This window comes from Ruditapes philippinarum, unplaced genomic scaffold (assembly GCF_026571515.1).
Source record: "Ruditapes philippinarum isolate M1 unplaced genomic scaffold, ASM2657151v2 ctg816_1_1_1_1, whole genome shotgun sequence".
In the NCBI taxonomy this organism is placed as follows: Eukaryota; Metazoa; Mollusca; class Bivalvia; order Venerida; family Veneridae; genus Ruditapes; species Ruditapes philippinarum.
The window spans coordinates 40,101-46,324 of record NW_026866215.1 but is presented as its reverse complement, the minus strand read 5'-3'; the positions used below and the strand labels follow the sequence as shown (position 1 = coordinate 46,324).

Below are 6,224 nucleotides of genomic sequence, written 5' to 3'. Positions count from 1 at the left end.
TAAGCTAAAATACGTTTTCATAATAAAAATCAATAATGACTACTTAACTTTGTTTGCCTATACCACTTTATTGTCTTTACTGTTGTGAACTTAAAATCAAAATGATAGAAAAAAAATCTTATAACTCATTTATTATACATTTAAGCGGTGAATCCGAGTGGATCTTGCCAACCAATGAAGTAGCATTAAAAGATCTCAGCTTCCGGTCGAGTATGGATAAAACCAGTCCCTTGTACGGACGATACCATAGATCACCCGGTCACACAAATCAGGTACGGCTCAATGACGGTATTTAGCTATAAATGTTAAATTTGTAATGATGAGAATTGCTTAATTTTCCTGCAACCACGTCATAGCTTGTTTGAGACTATGCATGAAAAGAATGTAAAAGTTTTTTAATCTTTTGAAATTGACTTCCAAAGGAAAGATAAGTGAATATTTCTAGAAGCTTGAAAGTGGTATCAAAGAGCTAGAAAATCTCTTGTTTACCGAAAATTATATACCGCTTTGTAGCACTATGCATATTGATAGTGTTGCAAAAAACCAAATCACAGAAGCTTGCAAAAGACCTTATTTGTAACCCGTTGTAATAGAGCATATCGGGGTCGGGCTTCTAAGGTTTTGCTTGGAAAGAAAGTCCCAATATGAAAGTCCAAAACAAATATGAAAATCCCTGTATGAAAGTCCCAATATTATCTTAATATTTTCGATGATAACGCTTAATCAATCGTGCAAGCATAAAGTCTAATATTACCAGGTTTGGCAATATTTAAAATGTTCAGTATTTTCACTGTCATAATACCCAACAAAAATGACAAGGAGAAACTGTTCCTTGTTGACTTGAGAAATATTATACCTGTGAAAAAATTAATAATAAGCCTTATGTATTTAAAACATGATTGATCCATTGAAAGCAAATTGTGATACTCGACTTATTCGCTAAATTCTACATAAATGTATATTGTTTAAAAATATACTTTTTATATCATCACCCCAGGCATATGAACCAGCATTTACCGGAAGTGGTCGTGGAGGACCTCCCGTGTACCTGCCAGACGAAGGCGAACAAGTTACAAGCTTTCGTAATGAACAGTATTATTCCTCAATAGATCCTTCCGCTGACGTAAGTTCAAAAAGCAGACATATTTCTCAATAGATTCTTTCGCTGATGTTGATTCAAAAACAGTACTATTTTTCAATAGATTCTTCCGCTAGCGTAAGTTAAAAAACAGTACTTTTTCTCAATAGATCTTTCCGCTGACGTAAGTTCAAAAACAGAAATATTTCTCAATAGATTCTTCCGCTGACGTAAGTTCAAAAACAGAAATATTTCTCAATAGATTCTTTCGTTGACGTTAATTCAAAAACAGTATTATTTTTCAATAGATTCTTCCGCTAGCGAAAGTTAAAAAACAGTACTATTTCTTGATAGATTCTCCGCTTGCGTTAGCTCAAAAATAGCTACTGTACTATTTCTCAAAAGATTCTTCCGCTGGCGTAAGTTCAAAAACAATTACTGTACTATTTCTCAAAAGATTCTTCCGCTGGCGTAAGTTCAAAAACTGTCGCGTTGTTCTACTTCTAAACATATATTATCTATACATAGTATATTATATAACGCAAATCTTTCTCACTTGCCGTAGACTCTTTTTTTTCTTTCACTAATATTCAGAATTCTATTCTCTTTGTCAAGCTTATAAATTCCCTTTGTCTGTTTCCGCTACATTTACAAGCGGTTAAAGGGACTCCACTGAGGTTTTTTATCATGAAGAGGACTGGAAATAATTTTTCGACATTCATTCTCATTGTGTAAAAATGGCTAAAAATGGAAAAGCCTTGCAACTCTTTTCACTCAGATCGAACTAGAAATATCAGTACAATAGATTTTTAATTTTATTTCAAAATATATTTCCTAATAAGCTTTTGAATATCTTCTGTTTAAGTACCCCCAGTTGATGTAAAGAATTCAAATCTTATGTTTTTTAGGCTCTTTGACCTCAGTTGAGTTCCTTTAAGGAGGCACTTTTTGTAAACGAAAGTGACATTATGCTCATTTTTATTTTTCGTTGCCAAGTTCAATATGTAGAAAGATTGACTATTATAGTCCTTGCCCAATTATTGATCACTGAAAATTGAAAAATGTAAAGGATGAAATATAACAACTGCATATAATAAAAATGAGTGTCTCACATTTTTACCATATGAACGTTACATGTAACTATAGATTCTGAAGGATATTTATAGAATTTTCAGTGAGTCACGTGGATTATTGATTATCGTATTGTAATATATGAACTTGACTTTATAAAATTGAAACCAGTTATAGCAGAATCTAAAGTTATTCTGGCTTCGACCTGTACACGAATTTAACACTTGAGTTAGCATAATGTTACTTTAGATATGTATGTTATGAAATAAATATTTTTCAACTAAACCAAGAGACTCCAAACGAGACACACTTTTTTCTGGCGAATTTTTTTTAAAAAAAGAAGAAAAAAATGTTGCAAAAGTTAATTGACCAATCAGGTGTCATGATTCGGGGCTGCAAATAAGGCTTGATTTTATAACTTATAGCGAAGAGGTGGAGAGCCCTCGGTGTCTACTCATTCAAGGTATATTTAAGTAATTCATATCATTTGCCAGACAGGCTTCCCTGCTATTACTGCTTCTTGATGACTGCTTCTTTTTAGACTGCTTCTTTTTTTACCATTTTTGAACTGCTTTTAGTTTATGTCATCTTTTTAGCTAATTCTTTCTATTTTTTTAACTGATTCTTTTTTTTTCTTTTTCATTTGTCTTTCCTATTGCATTAATGATTTTTATTTCTGATGCTTATGTTTTTACTTATTTTTTCATTTTGTTGCTTAATACGATTTTTTATTGCTTTATACTACTTTGTTTTTGTGCATCTTTACCCACTTCATTTTATTATTTGCGCTATTTGCAGTATTCATGCGTTTTGTTTTGTGTGTTGTTTTCTTTTTTTTACTTTTATTTATTTTGTTTTTGTTTTGTTTTAGTTTTTTAGTATCCTTTCTAGGCTAACTAAATGAAGTTTCAGTTTAAATATAAAACTACAACATTTAACATTTTCAGTATATTTACATCAACTTTTGTAAAAGCAAAGACAAGTTGAACAGTATTTGATATATATATTTGTCTTTTATATACGAGTACCGTCTTTTGATTTAGTAAATTCTTAATGCAGATTTATAAGCATGTTACAGAGACAAAACATTGCAATTTTACTCGTATTCCGTCTGTCAATATGCAGAGTTATCATTTGGTGTTCTTTTCTTTCATTTCAGTATTCCATAAAACGACCGTGCATCAGATCCAAACCACATGATGTTTATGACAGCATATATATAGATGTAAGTTTATCTAATACATGTATATAACTTTTCTTAATAGTTTTCTTAAAATATTCAATGCTATATGACATAAGCTTTTGTCTAAATCATTGATTATTATATTTATATAAGAATTTTGTGCGATACAAAATGCGGTTTATTTATTTATTTATTCGTTCGTTCGTTCGTTCGTTCGTTCATTCATTTATTCATTCATTCATTCATTCATTCATTCATTCATTCATTTATTTATTCATTCATTCATTATTTATCTATTCATTTATTTTTGTTTATTTCATTATATAATATTTATAGTTTTAGCGCGATATTACGTCCAAAACTGAAAATAAAGCGCTGATTATTAAAAACTTTATAAAGAGAAGAATAAAATAAACTTTTTTATTTTTATCATTTTATTTCAATAATAAATGATATTCCATTTAGATACATATAGATTCTAATATTGTTCTAAACTACCTGCGATTCTTTTTTCGGCGTAAGTTGCCAATTTATTAAATCTTAAATATTTATTTTACAGAACACATCCGAATCAACACGAGAACAACAACCATACATCACAGACATGAAAACAACATTATAAACTTCAATAGGAGAAAGTCAATCAATCTGTTTGGACTGAGCATAACATCATTTTCGCAAAATAAGAATTGGTCTAAGACAACATTTTTGTGATCTTTAAACAACGTGATAATATTTGCGCCCACCTTGCACTGAGATGTTTAATACTCATCTGAAGGTACATCGCAAAATACGAAATGCACAGTATTACCTCTGCTAAGCAACACCCTTTTGGGAGACAAACATTTCGGTTGTTGTAAAGAGGTGTTGCTCTACAGAGGTGAAATATAGTGAAAATCTTTACTTTTGGGGAGTCATAATATTGTTGTGGTAAAGAGGGTCGCTCTGCAGTGGTTTGACTGTAACTGTTTCTTCAACAATTTCGCAGCGCTACAAACGCACGGACATACCTAGATACGTTCAGCAAAGGTTATCAAAACATCTTCTGGACTTCTGATTTGGTCGTCAATCATTACAATCATGATAAAAACTATTGTTTTATTCATATTGACGAGAATACATATGACTTCACAAATGACATCATCTTCGTGCTTTCTGTGTTACATGTAATTAGCAAAATTATACATTTTCTATTTTTAAACTCATCCGGAATATCTCACCAATTATTCATTATCAACTCGGACACAAAAGGAATAAAGATAGTTCTTCCTCGTCATGTCTCAGCTTATTAAGTTACAGATACATACATTTATTGAACGTAAGGAAAAAAGAGACGTATATGACGTAATGATTGAGAATGATGACAGAATGTGAAAATGGATTTTAAAATACCATAGGGAGAATGGGGTGGCATAGCGTTCGTAGCTGAGTGATTTACGTCGATGATTTAAAACCTCACTGCTGTGGGTTCGAATCCCGCCAAGGACATTGGAAGTGTTTATGTGAGAAGCTAGCTGAGATCTTCCTTCATAGTAAAGCTGGACAGTCACCATATGACGTTAACAATGTTGGTGCTACTTTGTATATATCAAGATGACACTTTTTAATCAATCTGTCTACAGTATAGAGCATTGTCATACTGCAATGATGAGCAGCCTGGAACAACTCTGTGTACGGGTGAAACGATTTTAACTTGGTTTCAGCTACTAGTAGGTTTAATTGTAATTTTCTGATTCCCATTGCTGTTTTAACTTCTGTTTTCGAGGTATCGATATTTGACGGAAAATGACGAAAAGTTCCGATTACTCCAAAATGCCACCATAGTTACCACTTTTAAAATAGCCCAGAAAGTTATATGAATGTTTTTGTTGTTTTTTGTTTTTTGTTTTGTTTTTTTTTCATGTTTTCAATAAAAAGACCATAAAGCCCAGTAAGCAACGCGTTTGCAAGTTTGTTAATATTGTGACTGTATAAATTAAAGTATAAATGAAAAGTTCTATCCATTGAATTTTTTAAGCTAGTTGATAAATAATGAATAGACTAGCTCTTTTAAACAATAAAGCTGAAATTTGTTTAATCAATCCATACGACAAAAAAATGCACAGAAATATATTTATACAGAATTTATTTTAGTTCAATTATGTAGAAAGCAATACACACACTCTTGAATCCGTTACTGGAACCAACCAGCAATGAGTGTTAAGTTTCTTGCTCAAGGAAACAACGGTTTGCCTGTAATCGGGTTGGAACCGACACGGCTAGAGATCCTTAGATCACTAGTATGATATTTGAGTTGTGTATATATTTTAGTAGTGTAAAAACCTACACTCAACGCAGCGATCTCCCCTACATTATTCGGCGCGTACTGATGAAGGGAAGTAACCGCTGCGAGGAGTTTAAAACTACATGTATATGTTCTAGGACAAATGTGTTAAAGTAAAATTGGTACAGTTTTGTGTATTTTGATTAAATTGTTGTTAAATAGTTAAAGATAACACTATAGAAATGGTTTTGACGTTTATCTACCATACGAATGATTCATTTTTCGTTTCAATTATTTCATTGGTTTCATTTCCTTTTCCGTCCATTTTATAATATGTTGTCCATAGAAATCATGAATAAAGATTTATTATAAAAACATATGGTTATTCTTACATTCTTTGAAGATTAAATATAGCTTTTGACCAATTTTAATTTATAATTCTCTTACAATTTGTTAAAAGTAGTAGCAGCAGCAGCAGCAGCAGCAGCAGCAGCAAACAAAGCAGAAGTAGTAGCCACAATATATCTGCAGGTTCCGGGTTTGAGTCCAGGTTAGGCTGCACATTTTCTCACCATGTGACAATAAAAAAGTTCTCCCAAGGCAAAAGCAAAAGTTAACAAAAGAAGTGA

The 6,224-nt window shown here is 31.7% G+C and overlaps 1 long non-coding RNA gene across 1 annotated transcript; it reads left to right on the top strand.

Moving 5' to 3' along the window:
- Window positions 1–1,297: 1,297 nt before the first annotated feature.
- LOC132731745 (uncharacterized) lies at window positions 1,298–5,969 on the top strand. The gene is made up of 3 exons (XR_009625923.1): window positions 1,298–1,308; window positions 3,309–3,374; window positions 3,892–5,969. It is a non-coding gene; the product is annotated as an uncharacterized LOC132731745 (long non-coding RNA).
- The last annotated feature ends 255 nt before the right edge of the window (window positions 5,970–6,224 follow it).